The sequence below is a fragment of the Lissotriton vulgaris genome, chromosome 5 (genome assembly GCF_964263255.1).
Source record: "Lissotriton vulgaris chromosome 5, aLisVul1.2, whole genome shotgun sequence".
Classification (NCBI taxonomy): domain Eukaryota; kingdom Metazoa; phylum Chordata; class Amphibia; order Caudata; family Salamandridae; genus Lissotriton; species Lissotriton vulgaris.
In genome coordinates this window covers 1,304,143,717-1,304,162,167 of record NC_141693.1, presented here as the reverse complement: position 1 = coordinate 1,304,162,167, position 18,451 = coordinate 1,304,143,717, and the positions used below count along the sequence as shown (strand labels likewise).

The 18,451-nt window shown below is 47.7% G+C and overlaps 1 pseudogene; it reads right to left on the bottom strand.

Moving 5' to 3' along the window:
- Positions 1–294: 294 nt before the first annotated feature.
- The window catches only part of LOC147712511 (uncharacterized), a 40,508-nt pseudogene continuing 22,351 nt past the window's right edge, over positions 295–18,451 (bottom strand).

Below are 18,451 nucleotides of genomic sequence, written 5' to 3'. Positions count from 1 at the left end.
AACAGCGTACTGTTAAAAACGTAGGCCTTCAGTATTCTCAAAATGGCCCTTCTGAATTTGTCATGATGGCTGTAATCTGGATTGACCATGCAAATCATATTCTGACCATGGAAATCATATTCTAAAGATAAAATATTTCACTATATTCTCCTTAATCTGTTACAAACTGTTGAGCGGGGCTGGTGGGACAATATCTCAGAACGAAGCCTTTCATATACTGTTGCCATTCGTGCCTCACCTTCCTCCATGGTCACCCAGTCAGGACTTAAAAATAAATATTCTATGGATGGAGGGTTACTCTCTTTGAGGCAGTCGCCATCCTAGTGATGCAAAACTACGTGCCAGCATGTGTAGGAGAGCACTGACACACTGGCTGGAAAGGTGTTCCGACCCTCCAGGAATAGACTGTGGCAGGGGCACTGCGAAGCACCCACCCTGGTTTATCCCAAGACCATGGTGGTCAGCAGCTACATGTGCATACAATTGGCCAGATTCTTTTAAGGACTCACTTGTGTCCACCAATCTCTGACAATTGCTTCCGTCCCTAGAGTCAAGTCAAGTCAAGTCAGAGAATTTGTATAGCGCACTACATACCCAGAGGGTTTCAAGGCGCTTAGGAAAGGGGGAGGATTACTTGTCAAATATCCAAGTTTTAAGTTGCTTTCTGAATGCTAGATGGTTCTGGGTAAGGCGAAGGTAAGCGGGGAGTGAGTTCCATGTTCTAGCAGCCAGGTATGAAAAGGATCTGCCTCCCATGGTGGTCTTGTTGATGCGAGGTACAGTGGCGAGGGCTTGGCTGGAAGAACGTAGTTGGCGGGAGGGGGTGTAGAAGGACAGTCGTGAGTTGAGGCATTCTGGACCGATGTCGTAGAGTGATTTGTGTGCGTGGGTAAGCAGTCTGAAAGTGATCCTCTTATTAACGGGTAACCAGTGGAGGTCTTTAAGGTGACCAGAGATGTGTTCGTTGCGTGGGATGTCTAATATGAGTCTGGCTGAGGCGTTTTGGATTCGTTGGAGTTTCTTCTGGAGTTTTGCGGTAGTACCTGCGTAGAGGGTGTTTCCATAGTCCAGACGGCTCGTGACCAGAGCGTGGGTGACTGTTTTCCTTGTGTCGGAGGGGATCCAGCGAAATGTTTTTTTGAGCATGCGAAGAATGTTGAAGCAGGAAGAGGATACGGCGCTGACTTGTCTGTTCATTGAAAGTGAAGAGTCCAGGATGACGCCTAGGTTCCGTGCGTGGTCTGTCGGGATGGGTGCTTTTCCGAGGGCTTCCGGCCACCAGGAGTCGTCCCATGTAGATGGGGATGTACCTAGGATGAGGACTTCTGTTTTGTCTGAGTTCAGTTTCAGGCGGCTTAGTTTCATCCATTCGGCAACTTCTTTCATTCCTTCGTGTAGGTTAGTTTTGGCGGTGCAGGGGTCATTGGTGAGAGAAAGGATCAGTTGCGTGTCATCCGCGTAGGAGATGATGTTGAGGTTGTGTTGGCGTGCGATGGCCGCAAGGGGGCTCATGTATACGTTGAAGAGGGTGGGGCTGAGTGAGGATCCTTGTGGTACGCCGCAGATGACTTCAGAGGCCTCTGACGTGAATGGTGGAAGACGGACTCTCTGGGTTCTTCCGGTGAGGAACGAGGTGATCCATTCAAGTGCTTTTCCTTGGATTCCGATGTTATTGAGGCGTTGTAAAAGTGTTTTGTGGCATACTGTGTCGAATGCTGCAGAGAGGTCAAGGAGGATGAGGGCGACAGTGTCACCATTGTCCAGTAGAGTTCGAATGTCGTCTGTAGCTGCGATGAGGGCGGTCTCAGTGCTGTGTTTAGCTCGGAATCCGGATTGTGAGGGGTCGAGGGATTTGTTGGCTTCGAGGAAGGCGGCGAGCTGGTTGTTGACAGCTTTCTCGATGACTTTGGCCGGGAATGGAAGAAGTGAGATGGGGCGGTAATTTTTGAGTTCGGTGGGGTCCGCTGTGGGTTTTTTCAGAAGGGCGGTGAGTTCAGCGTGTTTCCAGTCGTCCGGGAAGGTGGCGGAGTTGAAGGAGCAGTTGATGACGTCTCGGAGGTGCGGTGCTATGACGGAGTCTGCTTTGTTGAAGATGTGGTGAGGACATGGGTCTGTGGGAGATCCTGAGTGGATGGAGTTCATCAGGCGGATGGTGTCCTCAGTGGAGATTGGGTTCCAGTCGTTAAGGGTGTTCGCGGGGGGAGGATGATCAGCAATTGGTAGGGTGGGTTGGTTTCCGGGTTGGTTGTCAAAGCTGTTATGGATGTCTGCAATCTTGTTGTGGAAAAATGAGGCTAGGGAGTCGCAGAGGGTTTGAGAGGGGGTGATGTCGTTGGAGTTGGCCGAGGGATTGGAAAATTCCTTGACGATGTTGAAAAGTTCCTTGCTGTTGTGAGCGTTGTTGTCAAGTCGATCCTTGAATGCTGTTTTCTTGGCTGTTCGGATTAGTTGGTGGTGAATGCGGGTGGCGTTTTTGAAGGCGTCCTTGGTGCTGGTGGTTGGGTCTTTTTTCCATGTCTTTTCAAGGGTGCGGCAGAGTTTCTTGGACTTCTTAAGATCATCGTTGAACCATGAGGCCTTCTTGCTGCCAGGTTTGTTTTGACGTTTTTTCAGTGGCGCTAGGGTGTCAGCGGTTTTGGATAGCCAAATGGTGAGGTTGGCAGCGGCTTCGTTAGTGTTGGAGGAGAGGGCTGGGGTGTTTTGAAGGAGCGAAGTGGAGATTTGGTCCGTGGTGATTTTGTTCCAGTTTCTTTGCAGGGTAGGTTGGAGGTGGATGCTGGGTTTTGGTTTGTTGTAGGTGAAGTGAACGCAGCTGTGGTCAGTCCAGAGGAGGTCTGTGGTGTGGCTGAAGGAGACGTGGTTGCTGGAAGTGAAGATGGGGTCGAGTGTGTGACCTGCGATGTGGGTGGAGGTGGTGACAAGTTGTTTAAGTCCGAGGTTGGCGAGGTTGTCCAAAAGGGTGGCGGTGTTGCGGTCGTTGTTCTTTTCAAGGTGAAAGTTGAGGTCTCCCAGAAGGATGTAGTCTTTGGAGGGGAGCGCGTGTGGGGTGATGAAGTCCGTGATGTCTTCACTGAATTTTGCGCAAGGTCCTGGTGGCCTGTAGAGGAGAGTGCCTCGGAGTGTGGTTTTGGGGTCGATGTGGATCTGGAAGTGAAGGTATTCGGAGTTGGCGAGGTTGGCGTCCGAGCTGGTTGATATGCGGATTGATTTCTTATGGACGATAGCGATTCCTCCTCCTGTGTGGCTGGTACGGTCTTTTCGAGTGATCTTATAGTCTTCAGGGATGGCAATGGTGATGTCTGGGGCGGAGGAAGCGTTCATCCATGTTTCCGTAAGGAAGGCGACGTCTGGAGAGATGGTGTCTAGTAGGTTCCATAGGTCAATGGCGTGCCTGTGGACCGATCGGGTGTTGAGAAGGATGCATTGTAGGTGGTTGGGGTCGGGAGTCTGTGGTGTGGTCGTAGTGGTGATGTTGTCTGTGCCGCAGAATTTGCAGGAGTAGCAGGAGAAAGGTCCATGGGTTTGTCCAGGGGCGGCTTGGACGCAGGTAGGGGCGCGACCGGAGTTAAGGGCTAGGAGGGATGCGGCATCGTAGGTAATGCGGGGGGGCTGGGTGGCACGAGGGGCAGGGGGTCTGGCGCTGGGCGCGGTCCAGGCGCGGACGGGCGTAGACGGGCTCACCTTTGGCGCACCGTATTTGGGTCCTGGTGCGGACAGGCCTGAGATGCTTTGCAAGAGGAGGAGACCCGAGTATCATGACAGGGATGAGATTTAGTACAAGTGGGTGTGTCGTGGTCCTGATGCTGCGAGGGCAGAGATACCCTGCTAGAAATGTGTGTGCTGGTGGACTGATGAAGCAATAAGTTCTCCTCCAAGCTGCAGTAGCCGTGGTCCTGGCAGGTGTTGGAAGCTGGTCGAACTTACTGAGCTGCTGCAGGAAGTCCAGGCGCTTTATGCGGATCAGTTGCAGCTCTGGGATCGCCTGCTATGTGGCATCACAGTCCAAGGTCAGAGATCCAGGGCCTTCTGTCACAGCCTGGGGAGGGCATGCCCGGGGAGGGGTTTCATATTGTGTTACAAGGGACAGTGGGACATGATCAGAGCTAGATAGCTGTAGATCGGTAAGCAGGACAGGAGGGTCTAATCCACTGATATCACTCAGAAACACCTATGTTCGACTGTATTTGGTCTCTGGCATCTATAAAGTGCTGTTCCCAAGCAGTCACGGCAGGCTGTAACTTCTGGTCGGCATATGTCAAGGGGTCTGTTCTGCTGCTGGATTCGTGGAGCTCGGCCTTTTTATTTCCCATCATTGGCGATTCCGTTCACTGGCAGGCTGGTCTGTGGGGCTGAGTCCTTTTATTGACACATTCTATTGACTCTGACAACTTACTGGAAGGTTTGGGGAGCTCAGCTCTTCTGCTGACAAACTCTGTGGGATCTGTCCACTTTTTGTCCGTTTCTGAACCTAGTTTGGCAGTAGAAGTGTGCAGCTCTCTGTCTAGGCTTTGCCACAGACTTGGTTTGCCACAACCCGCTTCCTTACATTCCTCTTCCTGGCTATATGCCTTGGGAAAGGCACCGGTGTCTTTACCGCATGCCTGATACTCTGTCCAATGCACTCCCAGCATCCACGACACTAGGCCGAAACTGGGGAAGGTCTGGATCTGCAGCGGTCCCTCATCGGCCCCAATCATTTTCAGGTGACAGTGCATCAACTCGGCGGGTAGCCCCCCCCAGGAGTTCAGTGGGGATCTCTTCCAGAAGCTCGGGAGGAAGCCCCTCCAAGACATCTGCTGACATGCCCTTACCCCCGGACTCCCAGAGCAGAGGTGCCCAGGTAGAGACCCTGAACATGCTTCCCCCTCCGCCCAAGGCCTGAAGCATCTCCTGCCACTCGTTCTCCTCCTCAGCATGCAGCAGCAACCGGTCCCTGCCCAGCAAGGCCCCCCTGGCTAGGGCAACTAGCTGCAACCAGCGGGCGGGCAAACCAAGCAACAAGTCGGGTAATGGCTGAAAAAGCTGGGCCAGAGATTGGAACCAGGCCCCAGGGTGCCCAGGAGAAGTGCTGGGGCCATCCATTCTGTCACCTCTCGGAGCACGTCCAAGCCGGCACGCCTCAGACCCGATAGCCTGGAACTTCGGGATTTTGCTGTGGCCCAGCCGGGCACTGGGGAGTCTCGGGAGAGAGGACGAACAAGGTGCTTAAACGGGTGCCCTCCATGCTAAGGCGACCTCAATGCGCCTTCTGCGTAACCATAGGCCTTTCTCAGGAAAATGAACGTGAGGCACCTCCGAGGAGCGCTGCTTCCGATTGGTCAATTTATGGGCTTGAGGCGACTTATCCTCAAGTTCCGTAGCGGTCGCGAGGCTAACTGTCACCAACAGCAGGGGAGCCAAAAACACTATGTTCCGAAGATGCGAGTCCAATTACTGAGAGCAGCAGTTTGGAGGTCAGCATACTCCCATGACAAGGGTGTAGGGCAGCTTTCTTCCTTGTTGCTCTGTAGGTTGCTTAAATAGCCGCGTTCCAGTATTTTGAGGGACTTAGATGGCGCCTCCTTGTAGCGTGGCGGGCGGCTACCCAGGCTCTAGGACAGATGTATCCGACAGCTGCTGGGCCGGTGCGAAGAGGAAGATGGCGTCGCAGCTGAGATAGGCTGTCGGGAAGGGCCAAGGAGTGTTGTGGGCGGAACTGGTGCCTATCAGTTAAAGCGAGAGAATGCGGCTCAGCAAAGAAACGAACATCGACATAGTACACATTTCACTGTGATATAATAGTGATGTTTGTTAGCATAAAAGCCCATTCACTTTCTCTGAACGAATGCGAATTTACCTTGATGTTATTTCTTATCTTTTTGAAACAACCTATCCCTGTGAGGTAATTTCAGGTAGCCCGCCAACCACACGCTCAGTCAGGTCGACCTATTCAGGCTTTTGCGCAGCATTTGAAAGTCCATTTGTAGCTGTGTACATTGTGTATTTGGCTGTCCACACTTGGCTATTCCAGAGGGGAGTAATCCCAAGCCATAAAACTCCACTTTCAAACTTCAAACAAGCTCGCGCGGCAGCAGAGGGGAGGAGTGGGGCCTGCACGATTCACTTGCGGGAGCGATAATTGCTACCATATCGTGGCGCTCGCTCCCGCAAGTGAATCTCCACACGTGCACGCGTTGCCATTGAAGGCAATGGAACGCGTGCACGGTTGTGGGTGAAAAAGGGAACCGATGGCTACAGGTCTCCTCCTATGCAGCGCATGTGCGCTGCATAGGCGAGACCTAAAAAACAGAAGTTGACCAACCAGGCATTGTGATATGCCCTTAGCTTTAGGGTGTGGTCGACGTGTTTCATGCCCTAGTCACCTGCTGCTCAGGGTCGCGTGGCAACGAACGGTAGCACCTTTATGTAGGCCTACAATATAAATGCCGGTAAATGTGCCTCTTACCTCATTTAATGTTATATACCCCGCCTCTCTCCTGTCTCACAAATCCCTCTAGTGCTGAAGTACGAACTCCACGTGCAGAGCTTTACACTGATACCGTTAAAGAAATGAATTTAACACTTCTCTAGTACATAAGATGTAGGTAAAACCTGCACTAGGACACCTGGGCACTAGGACACACTAGGACACGTGGACACTAGGGGCCCGATTTACAAAGGTAAAGTTAGACGAAAGGGCATTTACTACTCGTATGTGACCAGTGCGCATGAAAGCCAATGGTTCCTATCACAATAAAACACTTCCAGTTTCAAAGTTCATTCACAAAGGTGATATTTCATCTACTATGTGATCTTACACCATGAAAGCTCTGACCATTTTGATTGTGTTAGGGTCATATCAATAATAAAGGGCACTGTCTCTCTGCCAGCTCACTATGGTTAGGACACGTTTGGGGCTCCTGATAACTGACTAATACAGTCCTTTCAAACTTTGGCACTGGCCCAGAAAAGGTTTGATATTTTAATCCTCTCCCAGCACTATGCACATCCGAGCTAGATCACAATAGCAAGCAGGAGACGGCTGGGCTGTCTCAAGAGTTTGTGCACTTATGACAATGCTACTTCGCCATGCCAGTCTTCGTGATATTGAACCCATATTATCTGTTCTTGGAGTAGTGACACTATACCAGCTCAAGGAAGGTCGGGATCATTGATTCATTCCTATCTGACTTTCAGTCTTAGTGACTTGGAGTGTGGGGGGAGTGACTGCATTGTGCCGCAGCCAGCCAATCACGGAAGTGCTTCACTATTTAATTGAGATTTGATAGTGATGTGATAGTGAACAACCACGTGAATGCGTTCAGGTCGAACATGACCATTGATGCATCAAACAACGACTCTCTCCATCCAGGCGCATCTTTGCAGGGAGACTTTGAACCTTGTTGATTTGGGAAGGTTCTAAGAATTGCTGTGTGTGACTTTCCCTGTGGGGGTGGCGCCAAAGTTGATCCTGTGCTTGATTTACCCTCTGCGGAGGACTTTTAAAAATTGTCGGTATTTGTGATTATTCCCTAGTGAGAGTGATGCTAAACCAGAAGGTGTACAAGGGTCTCCAGTGTTGCTCGGCACTAACATTTTTGGTGCATGACTCTCCTTTGTCGAGGGTCACTAAGCACACTTGTGCTTGGTATTTCCATGTGAGAGAGCCGCCAGATATTTCTGATGCACACGAATCCCCCCGCTGGAAGTGCCACTGGGCATTGCTGGTTTGAGTGACTCACGTGAACCTCAGGCAGAGCAAGTTGGAGTTTATCGTACGATCTCGAAGTGATAAACTCAGAATAGTGAAATAAACTGTAGCATATTGTAGATTTGAAGATTTAAGATTATAATTTGAATTGTGCTCTTGACCCTTTGAACATTATCATTTCTTCTTCAGTTTCAAAGGTATTGCACTTTGTGAACACAGCACTGGTGAACACCACCACGTCACTGCAATGCTGACCACCACTCATTTGAGATATAGATCGTCTCTGAATGCAGCTCTTCAGGCTCCTGGGTCCTGATGTTGCAAGCATCAGTGATTTGTCGTCTACCTGTGAGGCATGGTGCTCACTTATTACTGAACGTTGGTCTTCCAAGCCAATAGCACAAGCAGCACAAAAAGCCCGAGGGGACTGCACACTAGTCACTGGACAGATCTTTCAGTGAACACACAGAGGGTTGATGCTGGCACACAGACTGTGTAGAGAACTCATAATGCATGTGTTTTTGCACAGAAAGGTTTTTCGTCTGGGGCTCTGTGGGCACACCCGCTGCTACAGGCTGCTGCCAGAAACTTTGGGAGGGCCAGACTCTGGTTGTGGGCTCCACATGGGTCCATGTCTGACTTTCATACCTGCTTTGTGGCTTCTGCTGGATTTGACGCTGTTGGAACTGAGAATAATTAATGAACAGAGAGCAGAATCACTTCCGGGGTTCAGGTGTTGAAGTTCATATGTGTGTGCTCTGTGGGTCACTGCCCATACCAGTGCACGCACACACACTGTAATCATGTCTTCACGTGTCCAGTCACTGCTACCACCAAACAATCACGTTCAACTTAGAGTGGGCATAACAGCAACAGATATATTCAATGTTTTCTTTCAAGCTAAAATGAGACTATGTTATTGACAACCGTTGTCTCGCCAGCTGCACAAAGTCCCACACAGAAAAGGTTGGCATACCACTCTTTTATTTTGGATAGACTCACTATTCGACCAGAACCCCAGTAAGGGGCTCCTTAGCAGATAATATTGGGCCATACTGGGGTCTGAATTACAGAATCCATCCAGTATCTCTCCACTAACAGTGGGCAATCTGAGTTTAAGTAGAGGCCCTGGATTATCTGGTCCTTGCCCACAACATTTGCCACATTTTGGTGACTATTCCACTAAAAATTACCACTGTACAGGTTAACGAAGAACATAGTACCCATGATGAGAAAATGTGTGAATTCTAAACTTGCGCCGTGTGATCTCACGACACTGCCCCTCTTCCACACTAAGAATATCTTTCTCATATGTTGAGCATCGGAGATGCCAGTCAGCCCTTTCCCCTTTGATGGGACATCTGCTGTCCCTAAATATTGCTTGCTGTTTAGAAATGAACGAGACTAAAATTAGGCATTTTACCAATTATTGTCTTTTGGAAAGCTGGAACTACTTATAATTAAGCGTGCTGCTCTCCTGTGTTGCTGTGACACATTATGGGGCTTATTTTCAAGCCCATTGCTCCTGCGGCGCAGTGTGCCTGCCCATATTTACAACACCACTCAAAGCCACTTTGTGTGGCTTTTCATGGCCTTGGATATATGGCCCCATTTCAAACATTACTCTGCGTGAAAGGGGCGTTCCATGGGTGTTGCTGTGGGTGTTCCCGCACAACATCCATGGAACCTGATATATTCCCAGATTTACAAGGTTTTGTAAATCTGGGAATACATTAGTTTGCTAGACATAGGGAGGTGCAACACGGACAAATACCTTTATTTCTCCTCGATTTTCCTTTTTCTATGTGTGCTGCATTCTGCGGCACACATAGAAAGAGGAAAACACTTCTTGGTTTTGTTTTTGCACAGGAAGATGTCCCTTTGTGCACAAAACAATCACCCCTACCAAGCAGACATCCTTGCACCATGGCGCAAGGGTGTCTGCGTTGGGGCGTGGCAGCCCATTGTGCGCCAGTGCAGGGGAAAAGGACAGGAATGCACTTGTTGATAAAGGCACATTCCTGCCCTTTTCCTTTGATGCATGGCAGCGCAGCAGAAAGAATTACCCCTCTGCCATGATTCAAAATATTGTAAAGGTCTCAAAAATGGGAAATAGTATAGAAATGTATAAGGGGTAAGCTTTTTTTGGCAAAGGCAGAGGTGGTTATGAGGTTCTCAGTTCTAAGTTTTAAGCTGTTGGCTCAAAGTGCTAGGTTCAAAGTTCTAGACTCAAAGAGCTGCACTCAAAGCGCTCAGTTCAAAGTGCTATGTTCAAAGCATTGCGTTTGAGCTTCTGACTTCTATGGGTCCTAAGGTACAGTGCGTCAGGTATGAGTTAGGGTACAGCATGTAAATATAAAATACATAGGGGCCTATTAGGATGGCGGGCGGATCGCCCCCGACAGGCAGGCGGGGCGAAACACCCGCAAACCGTCCCGGAATGACCCCCCACCATATTAGTATGGCTGGGGGGTCCGTGGCGGACGGAAAGACCGTCCGCCGCTTTTCCGCCCCGGTGGCCTTGCGACCGGGGCAGAAAAGGGTTTCTATGGTGACGGTGTCTATCAGACACCGCCAGCCATATTAGGATGGGCTTTTTTAATTGCCTTTCCGTGGGGGCAATGCCACCACGGAAAGGCATGCGGAGTCTGCATATGCACCCCCCCACGCCCCCGGAGTCCATAGGGGCCAGATGCGGGCCCCTATGGACTCCGGGGGCATGGGGGGTGCATATGGGGGTACCCATGGCACCCCCCAGCAGTTCCTGCCATGCTGTGCATGGAAGTGCACTACATGCCTTCCTGCGATTGTGGCGGGCGGTGCTGAGTGCACCGCCAGCCACAATGGTAGGAATGCAGGATGCGCCTGCCAATGTGGCGGGCGCATCCTAATGCAAGGCATGGACCCCCGCCCTTATGGCGGGGGGTCCTTGATACCGTGAGGATGGTGGGTGGGCAAAGTCCGCCCGCCATCCTAATGGGGGCCATAGTGTCAGGTATGAATTGTGAGTTCTGAAAGTGTATGAATCAGACATTAATTGAGGATAAACCCAATTACCAGTCTGAGCATCGAGTTCAGTCACGTGTTCTCACAGGAGGTTTGGTTAATATTCGACCCTATGGAGGAAATTTATGTTTAATCCTAAAGCTCCAATATTCTTATTTTCTTTCTTCTTTTTCGTCCCACAATGAACCGTGTTTGTGCCTTAACTCTAGAGTGATACTTAATGGATCAGTGTAATGCTATTTAGCAAGAAACATCACACCTTTCTTGTAGACCTGCCTCACCTGACTCGCGGCGTAGAGGGGTGGGTGGGGGATTGGCGTGGGGGTTGACTCGCGGGGAGTTGAAAAAATGTAAAAAATGTACCTTACCTGGTCCTGCGCTGCCTCTGCTCCTGGCTGGGTCCCGCTGTCAGCAGAAACAGAAAGCATGCATCCTCCCTTCCCTGCCCTAAGCCAATCAAAATACTGTAATGGCAGCGCTGTGATTGGTGTGGACAGCGCCCAGCCGGGTGCCTATAGGGAGGCCATTTTCTCTATATAGGCTACATGCAGCCTACATAGAGAAAATGTAGAGTGTGCATGACTGGTTTGGTCGGCCCCCGAGGGCCGACCAAACGGTTCAGTGACTTAATATCGAGGGACATAATATAGAATGCCCAAAATATCGAAGTACAGAATATAGAATCCCTATCTACAAACAGGTAAGTACTAAAATATCGAATCCAAAATATCGAATGCTAAAATATCTATTTCCAGTGGCGTCACTAGGGTTGGTGTCACCCGGTGCGGGTAACTCATGGTGTCACCCCCTCACGACTTACCGCATCGAACTCCTCCGCTCCGAGTCCGCCAGTGGACACAGTTGGCAAATAACAGGACCATGCCACCCTATCAAAAATTATGCCACATTACACCAGGTGATTTCCCTTTTCTTTCTGCATAATTTAGTCAACCCTCCCACATAATGTGGCTCACCTCTGCTGCATAATTCCAGTGGCCCTAGCTACGAGTGGCATTAGGATACTAAATGGCCACAGCCAAGGTGAAAGGCAGTCAAGGTACTGGGGAGTTGCTTGGTAATGACTAGCAGCTCCAGCTGGTGTGAAACTAATTTCTAGTTCTATTAATTTTAAGGATGTTTACCTTATGTGGATAGCCTGGAAATCTCCTAGACGTTAGTTTGAAAACCTCTGAAATATAGGCATTTAATTTATTCCATCTTCTAGTCTGTATGAATCCCTGAAATTGGAGGAGTTGGCATAAGCACTTCACGTTGAGCATTGTATAGCCCTATACAAATATATTTTTCATTAGATGTCATAATCTGTGGGGGACATGAAAGCTGAAGCCTGGTTCTCACTCATCATTAATAAGCAAATATACATTTCTTGATAAAGCTGGTTCGTTTATCATAGCTCAGATCGCAACGTGTCGGAATATTGCCTCAAATCTACAAAACAGAATGTGAAAACTATTGGTAAAGAAATTAATAATGAAACTCTCAAAATAGTTTGAGCAGACAGAGTTGAATTGTTATGGAATAGAATGCACGTTACTCAGCCCAGAGTGCTTCTAACGACACCCTCAACTTCCTACTACATTTTGACTAGTAGAGATGCTCCTAACACATAAGCAAATTAAAGGCTATTTCCTCTTGCATCCATCTTTCTTGTTTTGGCATTCTCTTCCCAACTTTTCTTGCTCCTTTTCCAATCCTGCTTTTAAACTTCCTGCTGCTCCTTCCCTCTTGCAAGCTCCCATCTCTACCTTTCCTCACCTCCCCTTACTCTCACGGCTCCTAATTTTGACATCATGTCTACACATTCACATCCTGTCTATGTGCCCCGTCATCCACTTGCAATAAATTACTCCAAAATCGGAAATTACAACTTTTAGAACATTCCTGTGCCTGCAGAATTAAAAAGGAAAGACATTTTAATTGGCCTTTAACATGTTTCATGCAATGTTTCCATTTTTGCGTGCTCCAGCAGCTAAATTACAAGATGTGGGAACAGGATACTTTAGGGCAGATTTACAATAACTGGCGCATCCCTGCATATCAGCAGGGATGCACCAGTAATTGTGCCTCACGGCTCCGCCACCATGGATACAGCGCATTTACAATGTGGCGCACCATGGGGCAAAAATGGACAGATGCGTAACACATCTGCTGCCGTAAGGCGGTGCATTGCTGGACGCAGCTCCAGCAAGGCTCGGGGGTACCCTAAACTGAAAATACTGCGTTAATCCTTACGCCTGCTTCAAGCAGGCGCAGGGTTTTGACGCAGGATGGCCTTAAAAGTGGCTGAGTGAAATCCTGTAGATTTTACTTAGTGACTTTTAGGAGGCGTTCCTGCTCCGGAGCACCCCCCCCCCCCTGCAATGGAACGCTTCCCTCTGGCGCAGGGCTTTACAACGTGATGCATCTTGGAGATGCGTCAAGTTGTAAATACCCTGCACCATGGCACATCTTTTGCGCCGCCGCTGCCTCACAAAAGTGACGCAACAGTGGCGTAAAAGAGGCGCAAGGGGCTTGTAAATCTGCCCCTTAGTTCCTAATCCCAATTTCACCAAATTGTGTGATTCTGGGAGAACTGCATAATTCCCTTATCTGCCCAAAGTTCGATCCCTGTTTCCATTTATTTGTAAACGCTGAAAAATACTGGACTATGTTATTGTTGCGATACGCTTGACGGATGGCCGGCCGATAGCTGCGCATAAGGGAGATTAAAAAGAGATTTCCAAATGAAGTTTACATAGCTGCACGTGTGGGGATCTGTTAGTACTGTTATGCTAATATTTTCCTGTATGTGCACTGTTGCACTCGGATTAAAAATAACCAGGGTTATGCTAATATTTGCAGGCGAATATATGTGCCATCGTGCAAGGAGGGAACCTTCACTTCAACTAGCTGTGCACTTTTCTCCCATCTCCAAGTGCAGGTTCCAATCTCTCAGCCGCACTCTCTTACATCACACTGCTCCTCATAACTTCCTGCTCCCCACCAGAATGTGCACTGTTGCTTTATCCCCCTGATGGGCCACAAAAAACAACAAACAAGGTTATGTAAACCATCCTCCACTCGGATTAAAAATAACCAGGGTTATGCTAATATTTTCAGGCGAATATATACTTTATTGTATGTGTCTCCTTAACACACTAAGACACCTGTACACGTTTATCACTCAAATAAAAGTGAAAATATACTACTTCCAACTTAATTTCTTCACCACTGAAAAATATGGATAAATGCCAATTGGAGAAAAATAAATGCGACCGAATCCAGTCTGAAATGTCAAACATCCATACTTTAGAAGCTGGGTCTCTACTTATAACGAGAAAAGGAAAACTGCAAGAGCCAGAATGTAAATAAACCATTAAAGCTGGAGGAGGGGGGGGGGGGGTCGGGGCGGCTGTGCGTGTGTCTGACTGTGTGTGCCCGTGTGTCCTGACCCCTGCATCCTTTGTCTGTTTCCAAGCTGTGTGGGTGGGGGCTCTAGCAGTGCACGGGCCGACTCTGTCAGGGAAGCCGAGCTTAGGGCACACTGCAATATTTTCTAAGCAGGTGCGCTTGCAGAGTAGAGGCGAGGCTGCAGAGCTGTGTTACACAGCGTAACCAGTCAGATTGGTGTCACCCTATGTATGGTGTCACCCGGTGCGGTCCGCACCCCCCGCACCCCCCTAGTGACGCCGCTGTCTATTTCCACTCCAGAGAGTGCAACAGTAGGGAAAGCAGTGGATGGCGGGGGGTACAAATTACTATTCCCACTCTAAAGAGTGCAACAGTAGCGAAAGCGTTGGATAGCTTGGGGCTAAAAATGACTATTCCCACTCCAGTGAGTGCAACAGTAGGGAAAGCGTTGGATAGCATAGGGGTAAAAATTACTATTCTCACTGCAGAGAGTGCCACAGTAGGGGAAACATTGGATAGCGGGAGGGTAAAAATTACTATTCCCACTCCAAAGAGTGCAACTGTAGGGAACGCGTTGGATAGCAGGTGGGGTAAAAATTACTATTCCCACTCCAGAGAGTGCAACAGTAGGGAAAGCGTTGGATAGCGTAGGGGTAAAAATTACTATTCCCACTCCAGTGAGTGCAACAGTTGGGAAAACGTTGGATAGCGTAGGGGTAAAAATAACTATTCCCACTCCAGAGAGTGCAACAGTAGGGAAAGTAATGATTTAATATTAAAATTAATTAATTATCAATACCCCCCCAAAAAAATTGCAAATAATTACCAATTATTAAAAATGAATTAACAATTGAAAAAATGTATTACCAATTAAAAATATTAATTGCCAATTAACACAAATTAATTACCAATCAATAATTACTTTTCAAATATTTAGCAATTCATATAAATAAAAATAGATATTAACTTTATTAAAATTAAATTAATTCCCACCCTATTCCCCTATAAACCCACAGCCCGCTCAAAATAAATAATACAATTAACATAATTATCAATGAATTAATTAATAAAAATGAATTACCACTTAATGAAAATTAATGACCCATTAATAATTAATTATCAATCAATTAATTATCAATACATATACATAAAAATGTATATTTAAATTACTATAATTAAATTATTTCCCACCATATTCCCCTATAAACCCACAACCCGCTACGGAATTAAATTATGCACAGTTTTGGTTAAATGGCACTGAGTATGAAACTAGATCCCTCCAAACGATTTTCAGCAGAGCAAACCTTTGACCTGAGTAAAATAGTGGACTTAAGAAGAGCCTTATGGGCAGTGAAAAGAGGGGCCCAGCGGATTGCAAATCTTGTTGGCATGAAGAGACCTTAAAGAGATTGCTGGAGTCTTAAGTACAAAGTCTTATGAACTTACAGGTAAAAATTAAATGAATGGGTGAAATATGAAAAAGAAAAATGCAAAAGAGACTTGACTGATGACAATGTAACAGAGAGAAACAACAACAGCTTGAGAGTTAGGCCCACTGCCCTGAGGTATCCACAGCTTAAAGAAGCCCCTCTGCCTGATAATGAGGCCCCTGAAGATGTTGATTTCTTCACAGGGTTACCTCCTCGTCCTACAACCATTTCTTACTTGCACTCCGGAAATCTCAGCTCCCCATAGGAGCCAACCCAGGCCTCTTTCTGAGGATGCCAAGGCCATTACAACCCGCATGGTGCAATTCCAAATTCCCCCATCTTGTGCCAAAGTACAGATGATTTGTAAGTCATAAAAGATTCCTGCCTTATCTCTACTTTCCAGGCCCCACTAAGGTATTTTGATTGACTGATGCAAATCATGCCTTAGTGATGGTCTATGCCCTTTGAGTTCCAGGGGGTAGCAGGAATGTTAGGAAAGAACCTCAAAGGTTCCAAGAGTAACTAGTGACTGTCTTCAGCTATTACAATCCTACTTGGACAAACGTATATCAACTACTGAGAACTGTCTTGTCTCCAAGAGTGCCCCAAAGACTTGTGACTGCAGACCCCAGAGTATGGCTAAACGAAGCACACACAAAAAAGAGGAATGTGAAGCCACTGTTTACCCTCCAAAACACACTTGGTAAGAATGGCAGGAGGTGCAGGCTAGGGGAGAGGAGGCAGATGAGGCAGAGAGGGACAGAAAGAGGAGTGTTAGACAAAGAGCTCGGAACAACTGCAGTGGCATAATGAAACTTTGTCATGAAAACATAAAGAGAGTAAGGAGTTACGTCCGTAGTTACTGGACGGGGAATACTCCTGATTCCCTGGTCAAGGATTAGAAAAGAACAAATGAAGGAGTATTACCCGATGAAGAGGATGAAGGCTTTATCCAAAGTGAGGAAGCACTGTTCCTTTGTTAGTAAACCCCTCACTCACCACCTAGTGGTGACTTGCTTCATCATCGGGGCCCACCCAAGTGGCCTAGCGTCACTTGGGTGTGCTTCAACACCTGTGTTACAGTGGAGCAGGTAGTGAAGTGTGGGATGTAAACAAAAAAAGGTGTAAGTGTTAAAATTGTCCTGGTTAATGCTTTTGTATAGATTTTAATAAAAAAGTAACTGGACAATGTTAAAAATATTGGTGAGATAGTAGTAGGAGGGTTACGGCCTACGTATCTCAACTTATGTGTTGGTCAACATGTTTCTACCTTGTGGGGCAATCCCCGGTATTCTTCAGGACCAAAACAAGGAAGTGGGAGGTGTGCGCCCCCTAAAAGACGCACCCTGTCCTAACTCCTTGGTCATCCAGAAGGAAAATATACTTCTGGGCAGACACTCCTAAAATGTAGGGTGTCAATAAAAACCTATGGAAAAGAAAGAAAGTAAATGAAATAGTTACTATCCTGTAACGTAGTGCAGAATTAGGGTGCAGAGTACGTGCCGTTATTCTTGCTTTCCACAGGGGTGAATGAAACAGTGCCTTCATCAGTCGAGAGCGTGTCTACCAGTGATGTGGAAAACGTGCTCATTATTGTGGGAGTAAAAAATGCAGCATGGTATATCTGGCTAAGGGATCTAGATTGGCGTCCTCAGTGCGTGTCTGAAATAGCATGCTTCAGGGTGGTGGTAGACCCCATATCTGTGTCAATGTTGGGTCACTGGTGGTGATGTTGTTTTTGGGTCTAGTGTTGACCAAGGTGTTTTTCAAACTGCTCGCTTTCCTGTATGAAAAAAGAGGTTTCTCCCAGTTGAATGATCCAGAATTAATTATTGACCAGTGCTTTCTGATGCTTTTGCTCACTTCGTTGGAAATCACATTGTATGTAGTCACACAGGTCAGTGGTATAGTGTCACTGTTTTTTGCGGTTTCTTCCAAGAGAGCTTGGCGTGGTTGATTTCTTGCTCGTCGTTGGCACTTCTTAGTGATTTTTGTTGGGTACCCTTGTTGCGATAATTTTTCGGTGAGGTCTTCAGCCTGTTCTTTGAAGTGCGTGAGGTTGCCGCAATTCCTACGGTTGTCTTTATATGTGTATCACTGATCCTGATTAGGACAACCTCGAGCCTTTATAAAATACAAGGTAACTACCCAGTTGGCACAATATGCTCCACAACGGTAATATTATGAGCACTCCAGTTCAGTGCACCTTTATGTACGGCTGAAGCATGCTATTTCAGGCACGCACTGAGGACGCCAATCTAGATCCCTTAGCCAGATATACCATGCTGCATTTTTTACTCTAATTTCTAATTCTAATTTAAAACATTTGTAGAGCGCGGCGTGCACCTGACGGTTTCTTGGCGCTGGTGGAGGGTATTGGCTACAGAGACAAAAGTGAGACCGGTAATAGAGCCGGGAAGGGAGGGTTACACAGGGAAAGCCTGTTTAAAAAGAAACGTTTTCAATTCCTTGCGGAAGGATACGTAATGGGTGGAAGCACGAAGGTGGTCAGGAAGGGAGTTCCAGAAAGTGGGGGCCAAGGTGGAAAAGTTGGACCCACCCCACTTTTTGCGTCTGAAGCGTGGGATTTGAAGAAGGGACTTGGTGGAGGATCGAAGTTCTCTTGGGGGAACGTATTCTTTTATAAGTGAAGAAATGAAGGCAGGGGCGGTGCCTTGACGGGCCTGGAAAACCATACAGGCGGTTTTGAACAGAGAACGTTCCTTGACAGGTAGCCAATGAAGCTCCCTGAGGAGGGGTGTGGAATGGTGAAAGCGTGGGAGACCAAAAACCAGCCGAGCAGCTTGGTTTTGAACCAGCTGTAGCCTTCTTAGGCTGTATGCTGGTATGCCATTATAGACGGCGTTGGCATAGTCCAGCCGTGATATCACGAGAGCGGCCATGATCATTTTGA